Source organism: Peromyscus californicus, unplaced genomic scaffold, assembly GCF_007827085.1.
Source record: "Peromyscus californicus insignis strain IS unplaced genomic scaffold, ASM782708v3 Scaffold_16__1_contigs__length_79575227, whole genome shotgun sequence".
NCBI lineage: Eukaryota > Metazoa > Chordata > Mammalia > Rodentia > Cricetidae > Peromyscus > Peromyscus californicus.
The window spans coordinates 8,791,947-8,806,027 of NW_026294458.1; positions in this window are offsets into that span (position 1 = coordinate 8,791,947).

Genomic DNA, 14,081 nt, shown 5'->3' on the forward strand with positions numbered 1-14,081 from the left:
GCTGGGATTAAAGGCGTGCGCCACCACCACCCGGCCTAACCTGTGTCTTTTTAAAGGTGAATCGAGACCATTAAAATTAATGTATATTAATGACCAGTGATTGTTAATTCCTGTTATTTTTTGGTGGTAGTGTTGTATGTTTCCCTTCTTTGGTGTTCATTGTTGTGGAACTATCTATTGCCTGTGTTTTCATGGGTGTATCTAACTTCCTTAGGTTGGACTTTTCCTTCTAGTGCTTTCTGTAGGGCTGGATTTGTAGAGAGATATTGCTTAAATCTGGTTTTATCATGGAATATTTTGTTTACTCTGTCTATGTTGATTGAGAGTTTTGCTGGGTATAATAGTCTGGGTTGGCATCCATGGTCTCTTAGTGTCTGCATAACATCTGTCCAGAACCTTCTGGCTTTTAGAGTCTCCATTGAGAAGTCAGGTGTTATTCTTATGGGTCTGCCTTTATATGTAACTTGGCCTTTTTCCTTTGCAGCTCTTAATATTTTTTCTTTATTCTGTATGTTTAGTGGTTTGATTATTATGTGGTGAGGAGACTTTTTTTGGATCCAGTCTATTTGGTGTTCTGTAACCTTCTTGTATCTTTATAGGCATTTCCTTCTTTAGGTTGGGAAAGTTTTGTCTATGGTTTTGTTGAATATATTTTCTGAGTCTTTGAGTTGGTATTCTTCTCCTTCTTTTATCCCTATTACTCTTAGGTTTGGTTTTTTATGGTGTCCCAAATTTCCTGGACATTTTGGGTCATGACTTTATTGGCTTTAGTGTTTTCCTTGACTGATGATTCTATTTCCTCTATCATATCTTCAATGCCAGAGATCTGCTCTTCCATCTCTTGCATTCTGTTGGTTATGCTTGCATCTGTAGTTCCTGTTCATTTATTCAGATTTTCCACTTGTAGCATCCCCTCTGTTTGTGTCTTCTTTATTGTCTCCATTTCAGTTTTCAAATCTTGAACTTTTTCCCACACTTGTTTAATTGCTTTCTCTTGGCTTTCAAGGGATTTACTGATTTCTTCCCATCTTTTGTTTGAGGTTTTTTTTTGAATTCTTTAAGGGAATTTTTCATTTCCTCTTTAAAGATCTCTATCATCTTCTTAAGGTCATTTTTAAGGTTGAGTTTTTCTGTTTCTTTTGTGTTAGGATGTTCAGGTCTTGCTGATGTATGTTCTGATGGAGCAATATTGGTTTTTATTTTGTTGGCTGTATTTTTGCACTGGCATCTACCCATCTCTTTCTCCACTTGGTGCAAGTGCTGGCTGTGCCTGAGGGAGGCTCTCTTGGTCTGATCGATACTCTTGGTCCAGTGGGAGCTCTTGATCTAGTCAATGCTGATGGACTCTTTGTCTCAGGGAGCAGCTCTTAGTCCAATTGGCCCTGGTGGGCTTTGTCTCAGGGAGTAGTTGCAGTCTTGGCTCATGGGTGAGTTGGGAGGGGTGGGGCTTGTGGGTTACAGGGTTTGATGGGGGATGATGGTAGTCTGACATGTCTACAGGAGGTCTGCTTGCCAACTGGCATGAAACTGGGACTGCAGTGGGTGGTGGTGTAGGGGCCCAAAGCCTAGGGACTGGTGTGTTTGGGTTTAAGGATAAAGACTCACCTCTTAGTCCAATTGGGTGCTGGTGGGCTGTGTGATGGCATTTTTTAAACAACTGAGTAATACTCCATTGCATTCCAAATTCACCACATTTTCTTTATCTATTTTTCTGTTGAGGGGAATCTAGGTTGTTTTAACTTCTGGCTATTATGAGTAGAGCAGCAATGACCATGGTTGAGCAAATGTCTTTGTGGTGGTACGAAGTGTCCTTGGGAATAAGCTGAGAGTGGTATACCTGGGTCTCCGGGTAGATTGGTTCCTCAACTATCTGAGAAACCACTATATTGGTTTACATAGTTTTTGTGAAATTTGCACTCCAATCAGCAATGGATGAATGTTTTCCTTATTCTACATCCTCTCCAGCATGAACTGTCACATGTTATTGAGCTTAGCCATACTGACAGGTAGAAGATGGAATCGCAAAGTAGTTTTGATATGCATTTCCGTGAGTGCTAAAAATACTGTGCATTTCTTTAAGTATTTCTCAGCCACTTGAGTTTTCTATATTAATAATTCTCTACTTAGATTTGTGCCCCATTTTTAATTGGATTATTTTATTTGATATTTAGTTTTTTAGTTATTTATATATTTCAATATGCATCCTCTATCAGATATGGAGTTGGTAAAAATCTTTTCCATTTTGCAGGCTGCTGATTTGTCTGAATGACAGTATCCTTTGCCTTATAAAAGCTTTTCAAAACCTTCATGAGACCCTATTTATTAATTGTTGATTCATTTATTAAGTGTTGCCTACACTATCAGAGTTTTGTTCAAAAAGCATTCTCTTGTGTCAATGAGACACTTTCTCTTTTATGAGGTTCAATGTATCTGGTTTTATGTTGAGGTCTTTGATTCATTTGGATTTGAGTTTTGTGCAGAGTGATAAATATGAATTTGTTTGCATTCTTCTACATATAGACACCCAGCTCAACAAGCACCATTTGTTGAAGATGCTGTCATTTTTCCAGTGTGCATATCTGGCATCATTACCAAAAAATCCTTAGGAATGTTGATGTAGGTCTTGGTCTTCAGTTTGGTTCCATTGATCAATGTGTCTGCATTTATTCCAAAACCTTACTGTTTTTATTTCAATAGCTTTGTAGTACAACATGAAATTAGGATAAGTGAGACCTCCAGCTGTTCTTTTATAGTTCAGGATCATTTTAATTATCTTTTTTTTTCTTTGTTTTTCTATATGAAGTTGAAAATTATCTTTACAAGATCTGTGAAGAATTGTGTTGGAATTTTGATGGGTGTTGTATTGAATCTGTTGATTGCTTTTGGTAAGTTAGCCATTTTTACCATGTTAATCCTTCTGATCCATGAGCGTGAGAGATCTCTCCATCCTCTTATATATTCTTCAGTTTCTTTATTCAAAGTGTTAAACTCTTTACCATATAAGTTTTTCACTTGCTTTGCTGGGTTTACTCTGAGATATTTTATTACACTAGCTTGCTTTTTGGATCTATTAGCTTGGAATATCTTTTTCCAACACTTTACCATTAGGTAATGTCTATGCTGGGTGTGTTTCTTGGATATAGCAGAAAGATGGATCCTGTCTTCACATCATTATTTTAGTCTGCGTCTTTTTATTGGGGAATTGAGACTATTGATATTGAGACCAGAGCTATCAATGACAATTGATTGTTGATTTCTCTTATTTTGTTACTGTTGTGGTGGTGGTGTGTGGTTGGGTATGCAGTTGTGTGTGTATTTTTGTTTGTGAGTGTACGTGTGTGTGCTTTCTTCTATTGATTTTGCTGTTCTGAAATTATTGATTCCCTATGCTTTCACAGTTATTGTTAAACCTCCTTAGGTTAGGAGTTAATGTGAACAAAGATACTGTTTAAATTTAGCTTTATCATAGAATATCATCTTTTCCATCTTTAACCATTGAAATTTTTTTGGATATAGTAGTCTGGGCTGTCATCTGTGGTCTCTTAGAGACTGCAACACATCTTTCCAGGACCTTCTGGCTTTCAGAGTCTCCATTGATTTATTAGGTATGATTTTAATATGTCTGCCTTTATATGTTACTTGGCCTTTGTCCCTTGCAGCTTTGTTCTGTATGTTTAGTGCTTTGATTATTATTTAAGGAAGAGACTCTTTTATGGACCATCTATTTGGTGTTCTGTATCTTTCTTGTACCTTGATAGGCATTTCCTTCTTCAGGTTAGAAAAATTTTCTTCTATTTTTTTTTTTGTTGAAAATATTTTCTGAGCCTTTGACCTGGGTATCTTTTCCTTTTATTTTTCCTATTATTCTTAGATTTAGTCTTTTCACAGTGTTCCAGATTTCCTGCATGGTTTGTGTCAATAGTACTTTAGATTTAACATTTTCTTAAACCATTGTATCCATTTCTTTTACTGTATCTTCAGTACCTGAGATTCTCTCTTCTATCTCTTGTATTCTGTTCTTGAAGTTTGCTCTATAGTTCCTGTTTAAATTCTTAAATTTTTCTTTTCCAGATTTTCCACAGTTTGAGTTGTCTTTGTTGAATCTATTGCCTTTTCTGTATCTTGAACATTTTTTTTTGTTTCTTTCCACTGTTTGTTTATATTTTCATGAATTTCTTTTATTTATTCATTTCTTATTGCTTTGTTGTTTCTTAATTTTTATTGTTTCTTTGTGGACTTCATATTATGTATCCCCATCCCACTCATCTCTCTGTCCCCTCACTTCTTTTTTTTTTAAAGATTTATTATTTTGTATACAGTGTTCAGCCTGCATGCCAGAAGAGCACAACAGATCTCATGAGAAATGATTGGGAGCTACCATGTGGTTGCTGGGAATTGAACTCAGATCCTCTGCAAGAACAGCCAGTGCTCTTAACCACTGAGCCATCTTTCCAGCCCATGTCCCCTCACTTCTGTCCTCTGCCCTTGCAAACACCTCCAAAAACAAAATTTAAAATTAAAACCAAACCAAAGCAAAACACAACAAAATAAAACAAAAAAGCAAATTAAAAAAACTCTTGGTATGGAAACTGTGGTTTGGGCCAGTGAGTCACCCTTTAGTCCATATATCTTTACCTGTGAGTGTTTATTGCAATGAGTCATTGGACTGTTTTGAGGCCTCTGGCTTCTGCTACATACTCTATACAGGGCCCTCACTTGGACTCCTCTTGGATATCTTATCATTGCCTTGCATCATGGAGATCTTGTAGCTTTGGATCTGTAGGTCTGGCCCTTTCACATGATTCAGCAGTTCATAGATGAGGTGGATGTTGGGAAAGGTCACCTGATGGTCCTGTTTCTGGGACTGAGTGGTATCTGGGTTGTTCACCCTACCAGCTTTACCATATCCTCACCACCCAGACAAGCTCTCCAGCACTGCCCCAGCTAGCTCACCCAATGTAGCAGAGAATAAGGAACAGGACCAATATCATACAGGCATCTAAAGAATAATAATAAAATAAATCAGAAAACTAAAACAAATAAAGTGGAATAGCACACAACAAACAAAGGAAGGAGCCAACAGAAAAGCACAAGAACACATACAGACTCAGACACAAACTTTCCCATAAGAAGGAATCTATTAAAAACACAAAACTCCAAGAACCTGTAAGGTTAAAAAAAAATGCCCAGACCCAGACAGTGGTGGCACAAGCCTTGAGAAAACAAAGCTCTTAGCTAGGCCATGTAGGAAATTATTATACTGGTTTTTACATACTTGAGCAAGAGTGTCTTCATTCAAGTGTGACTTCCTTGCACCTGGGTCTTCAAAAGGCACAAGAACATTGAGCTTTAACTCTCATACTTGTTTCCTATGTCATTATTTGTGACTTATGAAGGAACTGTCTACGCAGGAGAGAGGCACAGTAACAGATAAGGAAAGATTATCTGAATATGCAGGATTGTTTGATCAGAGAATAAGGGTAAATTGTTAAAAATGGATTTTTATTTCCAAAAATAAGAAACCAAAAATCCTAATTAATGTGTGAATACAACTGTAAAGTGTGTCAGTGAGGGTATTATCTGACACAGTATCACTACAACACTCCAGACACAGCTATGAAATAAAGAGAAGCTTATGTTCGATCATTGTTCATGAAGTCCCAGCTAATGTTCAGCTGATCATGTATGTTTGTGGAACATGTGAGAGTGTTACATCATGAGAGAGAGAGAGAGAGAGAGAGAGAGAGAGAGAGAGAGAGAGAGAGAGAGAGAGAAATAGACAGACAGAGACTGAAAGAGACAGACAGAGACTGAAAGAGACAAAGAAACAGAGAGACAGAGAGAGACAGCAGAGAGAGCCTCATTGGGGTGATCCTAAGGCCCTCTCACTATGCTCCACTCTATTCAGAGCACCTTAAAACCACATCACTGGAACTAATAATTTACATATTCAGTTTACAACGAAAGTATAGCATCATGCTAGAAAGTGGACTCTAGAAATATATGCCAGGTTGAGAAAAGGTTACTTTGACTGCCAGAAAATATTTGTGATGAGAACAGGACCTTTTGAGGTGTGTGAGGAATGATGACCATGGAGTTGAAGTGTGGGCATGTAGAAGAGTACTGAGAAACTGTCAGATTTCATAATCAGCTTCTGAGCTCAGCAGTGCTTGAGTTAAGTAGGAGACAAAGGTGGAGTTTCTGAAAGGAAATGAAAAAGGATTAATCAGTACTGGGTCTCAGTCCTTCAGGGAAAGAAAGCAAAGAAAGGGAAAGCTCTTTCCTGAGCTAAGAGCTCTTCATACCCTATGTACTTCTATCACATCAACATTCCCAGTCTTTCCTCTAGCACTTCTTATTGGTCCCTACTCCCTTTAAAGGACATATGTGTCCTGACTCACAGCACTACCACTGCCATTTTCGTAAGTCAGTGTGCTTCCTAACTGCACTCTACATACTTAAACTTATACCCACAAAGTAAGAGCTGCTCCCACTCTTCATAAAAGAAGCTCCTTTTGTAGCAAGAGACCATTACAGCAAGACACAACTGGTCAAAATGAAAAGATTAACTGGCCATGGGTTGCCCAGCTCAAGCTGAATATATCTGTAAGGAAAACCCTGCACTTAAGGCTCAGGGGACATCACAGAAGAGGACAGAGAGGGTTGTAAGAGATGTGGAAGTCTGCTGTGAGAGCATGCCTTCTACGACAAGGCAGCTACACCCATAAAATATCAGGAGAAACTGTGCAATCCATTGTCATTGGCAAACCATTGTAGATGGGGCCTCACTTCTAGTTGAAGAGCTAAAAACCAATTAACAACTGCCGAGAGAGGGAGAGGGAGAGAGAGAGAGAGAGAGAGAGAGAGAGAGAGAGAGAGAGAGAGAGAGAGAATGAGTTAACCTTCCCCAGGGATGAGTGCCCTGTTTGGTTACCCAATTCCAACTAGTCAGCAGTAGAAGCAAATACATGCAGGCAACAGTGGACAGACTAAGCAGGTTGTACTTATGTGTTTATTACTTATATGTATTTGTAATAAAAATGATTAAAAAACGGGAGGCTGTGAGTTTGGGAGATAGAAGACATGGGATGTTAGGAGGGAAGGAGAAAAGAGGTAACTGTATTCTAATAAAATAAAAAGCTCCCTCATGTATGATAGTGGGGCAATTTGAAGCAGAGCATGATTTAGCAGAGTAATAGTAGTAGGTTCTCTCCTAGGGCCTAGGAGCTGCCTAGCTACAGGTTCTTGGCCTGATACTGTTGCTGGATCTGTGTTTTCTTTTGTGGAAAAGCTCAATCACTAAGTGGTTGTTTTACTCCTGTAATAGTCATGCCACTATTGGGTTAGTGGAAATGTCTGACTAGGCAAGTCTCTACTGTAGCTCTCAGGGTCCACACATGGGTGAGATTGAGGTACACCTCCAACCCCTATGTATGCTACCCAGTGGGGATGAAGCTTCCAGACTAGTACCAGCTGGATCTCTTCATATTTCAATATTCAACTATGCGATGTGTTCAGCAGGCAGGTCTTATTGTCATGTTATGGAAGGGAAATAAAGCAATTGCAATAGCTGCAATCTTTGGCGGTCTCCAAGGAAGTAAACCATTCTTGGAAACTGGATGCTATAGAAGCATTGTCACCCTGTTATAAGGTAACTCCATTTTAAATCTTTTTAAAACACACATATGTATTTATTGTAGGAAGCTTCTCCTGTAGTAGGTTTCCATATGCCTTTTGCAAAATGCCTTCATTGTTATTTATCCTTTTCTCTATTCCCTCCTCTACACTGCCTTTCTATGCCCAACACTAATGTAGCTATCCCTGCTCTATTAGTCCCCTTTAACCTTTTATACCACTGAGTTCTATCTTTGAAATTCTCCATTATAGCTCTTTACTAATTTCAATATCTATATGGATTTTCCAATGAAATATGTATATGTGAAGATTCAAAACCAACATTCACAGATGAGAGAAAACTTGTGTCTTAGTTGGTGTTTCTATTGCTGTTAATAGACACCATGATCACAGCAACTCTTCTAAAGGAAGACATTTAATTGAGGTGGCTTACAGTTTCAGAGGCTTATTTCATTATCATAGCAAGACATGGCAGCAAGTAGGCATACATGGTGCTGGAGAAGGAGCTGAGAGTTCTATATGTTGATCTGCAGGCAACGGGAAGTAAACTGAGACACTGAGCATAGTTTGAGTGTAGGAGACCTCAAAAGCCTGCCCCCATAGTGAAACAATTCCTCTAATAAGGCCACACCTACTTCAACAAAGCCATACCTCCTAATACTGCCACAAATATGAGCTTATGGGGGCCAATTACATTAAAACTATCACAGCATGAAACTTTTATCTATCTGGCTCTGTATTATCTCCCTCAAAATGATTGTTCTCAGAGTCCCATAAACTTCCATTGCTAAGTAACTAAGGATCTAAGAAATGAAGTGGGAAATATACATTTTGGGGGGCTTAATGTTTTCCCAAATATTATGTAGGGAAACCCTGCAGACTTGGATTTGTACCAGGTAAGAGATAATGGAGAATGTGGGCTCACTCCTCTCAGTGCCTCCAGGTCTATTATTTGTTAGTCTTGTTCATTCATCTATTCTGGCTTCTTAGAATCATGATTCTCAAACTGGCACATCCAGCTTCACAGTTAGGAGTGTGCTAGCACCTTTTTCTAGGGAGAGGAAAGGAACTGTAAAATTTAACCTCTTCTCTGCACTCGTTATGTGGAATATCAGTCTGGAATGTGCTTTAACACATTCTGCAACCATCCCTTTATCCTGTGATCTAGGAGGATGCATGATGCCAACTGTCTTCAGCTTTTCTTGTTAGGACATTTATGATGTATTCCTTCAGAGGAAATCTGTAATTTTGAGGCTTTTCACATATGTACAAACTCCTTACACAGTGAATTTGTGGACCTGACTCCATCACTGAAGCTGTCCAGAGGATGAGCCACAAGGTGCTCTCCCAGACCTTTCTGATGTCTGGATGTGAAGAAGCCCTAAGCCCATGGTGTCCATCTTCATGCCATTTAGAGACCTGATTGTCACTCAGCAATGTGAATAAACATGTTAATTTTAGGAGGACATCTGAGTTAGTCATGTTAACTCATCCTCTGCTCTGTTAGGGATATAGTCCCTGACAGTTGTGAGGTAGCTGCTTAAAATTATGTTTGTTTTGTAATCTAGGGAAATCTGGGATGTCAAGTCACTTTAATTTCCAGAGAAATGTAAATTAAAAGCCAAACCCTCCTGAGAAATCTTAAAGTTATGATATTACATGTGTGGTCTAGATCTTTCTTTAGGGAGATGGACTTAAGGATTCCATTTAAAATATAAGGCATATTCATGCCTGAACGTGACTTAGGTTCCTTATTCAGTTAAATACATATGATATTTTCTGACACAGTGTATGTAAGTCTATAATCAGTATTTTGGGTTTCTCCTGGAGGTAATTGCTTCATATATAACAGCTTTTTTGCTGCATCTTTTGGAGGAAGTAGATTCCTTCGATTTCACCATCTTCAGATATCCTGACTTCTACTACACCTGTTGACAGTGGAGCTCATGTTCTTTGTGATATTTGCCACTCTCAAAAGGAACCAGAACATCGGAAAGAGTAGTAACTCTTGGTGCATATGGATAGGTATGAAAGTCTAGCTGTACAGAAAGCACAGGTGATTGTGCAGAGCCCTGAGGGCTAGTGATTGTAACAAGTGTTTTAGGGAGCACAGGTACCTCCCTGGATCAATGTCTGCTCCAGCCACCAGAGGGCACTGCCAGCCACAAACTTGCTTGGTGTTGCCAGGCTCTCAGCTGATTTCTCCTTGCCCAGAAGCATTTCCTGTGCTTGAAAAGGCAAGTTCTCTCCACTTTCTTTCTCAGCTGGTACCTGAGCTATTGTTGAAGGAGGGGCTTTCACAGGCTCCAGGACAGGAGATATTTGCATAGCGATGATCCACTCTGGGTGCAGGGACAGATAAAAAGTCTCTGCCTCTCATTAGGTTGTGTGTCTCCAAGAGAACCTGAATGCATCTCCAGCATGACCTGCCTTCCAGTTCTCCTCATTTTATTTGCTTATTGCTCAGGTGACTGCTTACATGTAATTTTGAGAATGTGAACAGGGAAAATGATAGTCTCTTCTTAGATTCCTAGAAACAGGTATTGTTTGGTCCTCACTAATGCTGTTTCACTCAATCCTCACAGGGTCTTGGGCTGAGGTTGTGTTCACTCAGCCCAAGTCAGTGTCTGGATCTTTGGGGCAGAAGATCACTATCTCCTGTACTCGCAGTAGTGGAAACATTGGAAGCAATTATGTATACTGGTATCAGCAGCGCTCAGCAAACTCACCCCGTCTGCTCATCTACAATTATGATCAAAGACCCTCTGGGATTCCAGATAGGTTCTCTGGCTCCAAGGACAGCTCCTCCAACTCTGGCATCCTAACTATCTCTGGGTTGCAGCCTGAGGATGAAGCTGACTACTACTGCCTGTCTGGTTATGACAGTGTTCCACACAGAGCCCCAGACTTATGGGGAACTGAGACAAAAACTCTCTAGAGCATCACCACCATCTGTTGCCTTCAACCTTGGAAAATTGAGTTTTTCTGTCTTGTTTTGGAAATTTCTGTTGAATAGTCCCTTTATTTCCTAAATATAACTTACTCCCTGTCTGTCTGTCTGTCCGTCCATCCATCCATCCATCTGTCCGTCTGTCCATCTATCCATACATCCATCTACCTATCATTCTCTCTCCCTCTCTCTCTCTCTCTCTCTCTCTCTCTCTCTCTCTCTCTCTCTCTCTCTCTCTCTCTCTGTGTGTGTGTGTGTGTGTGTGTGTGTGTGTGTGTGTGTGTGTGTGTGTGTGTTTGTCAGAAGATACCTTGTGAAAGTCAGTTTTCTCGCTCCACCAGATGGGTCTCTGGTATCAAACTCAGGTCATCAGGTTTGGTGGCAGGGTCCTTTAAGTACTGAGTCATTCCTCTGACACAAACCTCTACTCAGCATTTATGGATGATCTCCTAATCCTTTTAAGACTGTTTCATGGAAGAGATTTACTTAACCTCAGAGCTTGCCAAACTGCGATGAATCATTCCTTAAACCAGATATTCCATTTTTTTCTGCTTTTTCTGTTTGTTGTTTTCTTAAGATTCGGGTTTGTTATACAGCTCAGGCTGCCTCACAGCTTGCTATGTGGCTGGTCCAGGCTTCTCTTGAACTTGTAATCCTCTTTGTGTGGCAGAAAATATTCTTCACTCTTAAACTCTAGTTTTTTTTTGTTTTTTGTTTTTGCAATCTCAGCAGCTTAAAGAAGGAGATCTTTGGTGTGCCTTCCACTTGGGAGAATGCTAGGTTCTGTCTTTTATTAATTAAATTTATTGTCTGACATTTTTATACATGAATGGAATGTATTCTAATCATTCTTACCTCCTACCTTGACAGGTCACCCCCACTACAAATCCCCTCCCCTATTTTATATTTTTGTTTTGCTCTGTGACCCACTGAATTTAAACAGAGCCGTCTGTATGACTGGGAGTTGGGACTGTCTATTGGAGCCGGGTGGGCTCACCATTGCCACACAGCTGAAGGCAAACACTCATCCTTCCCAGAATCTTTCAGTCACCAATACTTTAGCTGGTTGGGTAGTGGCAGGGGCATGTTTACAGACCCCTCCACTCTGCATACTGACTGGTGACAGGCCCAGTCTTGTGCAGGTTTAGTTCAGGTAACTACAGCTGTTGTAAGTTCAAAAGACTGCAATGACTGTTTCCTTCCCTGAGATGGCATTGAGCAGCCCCTCTCCTTGCCTGATAATCTCTCTGCCCATATGTCACAGTTCCCTGAGCTCAGAGGAGGTAGTAGAAACATTTTATTTAAGGCTGAGAACTCAGACATCACTTATTCTCAGCACCTTGTGAAGCAATGAGACTGTGCATTTACCTTTGTTCACTGCAAAGTAAACTTTTCTCATTAAGGTTGATAATAGGATTTGACTATGAGTGTCAATATAGGTATTTAGAAGGAATTTTGATGCTATGTCTATTTAAGTAGACAACAATATTCAGTTCCCCACTAAGGTCTATGACTTATTCAAGCATACGCTTTTGACCAGATTTATGGTATCATTCATGCATTCTCTTCTGTGGAGTAGGATTCAAATGTAATCAGAAAGTAATGGTTGCTTGCATAACAGTTTGTTATTGTAGTAAAGAGGGCATGTCTATCCCAGGAGGATCACAACTAGGTGAGACTGTTGGAGGCTTTTCTCCTCTAGTAGCCAGTGTGGTATCTTCTGGAACTATGAAAGCTAGTCAACATGGAGGAACCTTTCAGCTGTTTTCTCTATATCTTCCAACCAAGATGTGTGATGTTTCAGCCATGGGTTCTTATCATCTAGTTATGGAAGGCAACCAAGATTATAACTTCTGGTTTTATAGGGCTGGGAGAACCAAAATTGTGGTGAACAGTCAACAAATACAAATATAATTTACTCATCTTTAAAAGCTAAAATTTTCCCTGATACACTGGATGGTTTGACACATACAGCAGAAGTTCAGCAGATATGACTCTCTTCATGGTAAGCAAGGTGTCTCCTGGTCCCAGCAGAGAATGTGTTGATCATTGCATGAGTTCTGAACTCTTTTTTTGTTTTGTTTTTTTGGAGATAGGGTTTCTCTGTGTAGTTTTGGTGCCTGTCTTGGATCTCACTCTGAGAGTAGGCTGGCTTCGAACTCAGAGATCTGCCTGGCTCTGCCTCCCGAGTGCTGGGATTAAAGGTATATGCCTCCACCACTTGGCTAAGTTCTGAACTCTTAATGAGGTCAAGTTTCTTTGGTATCCCAGTTTGCTCTGAGCAGGGGCTCCTGGATTCCCAAGTGCAAGATGAGCCCTTACCATTAAGAAAAGTTCCAAGGGCTTCATATGACTCAATCCCAAGTTAGATCTTGAAATTTTGAAAGTGTTCATTGTCTGGTTCTTCAGTTGGATTAGTGTTAGACAAGTATAAGTAACTTAGGGCCTTTAAAAATAATCCTTCTGAAATTAAATACATGGACTTCTTTTGTCCCCTTTGTTTTCCTTTTATTGAAAATAGATTTTTTTCACTCAATATATTCTGGTTATGATTTCACCTCCCCAGCTACTCTGAGATCTTCCCCCATTCTTTCTCTTCAAAATCCACACCCTTTCTGTCTTTCTTTAGAAATAATGCAGACATCTAAAGAATAATAATAAAGAAAATCAGAAAAACTAAAACATAGTGGACTAGGACAGAACAAACAGAAGATAAAGGGCCAAGAAAAAAGCCCAAGAAACACAAATAGACTCAGAGACACACTTTCCCATCAGTAACAACTTATTAACAACACAAAGCTGGAAGGCATAATATATATTCAAAGGACCTGTAAGGTAAAAAATAAAATGCCCTGACACTGACAGTGGTGGCACACAACTTTAATCTCAGCACTTGGGATGCAGAGGCAGGTGCATCTCTGCATTCGATGCCAGCCAGAACTACAGAGTGAGTTCCATGGCAGTGAGGGCTACACAGTGAAACTCTGTCTCAAAAAAGAAAGAAAGAAAGAAAGAAAGAAAGAAAGAAAGAAAGAAAGAAAGAAAGAAAGAAAGAAAGAAAGAAAGAAATGTATTATAAAACATTATGAGACAAAGAAAATCTGAAGATGCCACTGACTGTAGTTTGTGTTTGTTGGGTATGGGGCCAGGCCTTAAGTGTGGTTAGTATTTTGAGTGATATTCCCTTAGAAAAACAAATGTTTGCATCTGTGAGTGGTTATCAATTGGAGATAGGTTTTGGAACAGGGATGGGGGTTTGTGTTCTTTTTCCTCTAAGCATTAGGATCCAGTCTGGCTGAGACCTGTGCAGGCTCTGTCCATGCTACCACAGTCTCTGTGAGTTCATATGTGTATTGCTTCTGCTGTGTTTAGAAACCTTTGTTTCCATCCATTCTGACTCTTAAAGTCTTTTAACCTCTTATTTTGCAGGGTTCCCTAAGCCCAGAGAGGCGGGATTTGATGGAGCCATACCATTTAGGACTGATTATTCCAAGAT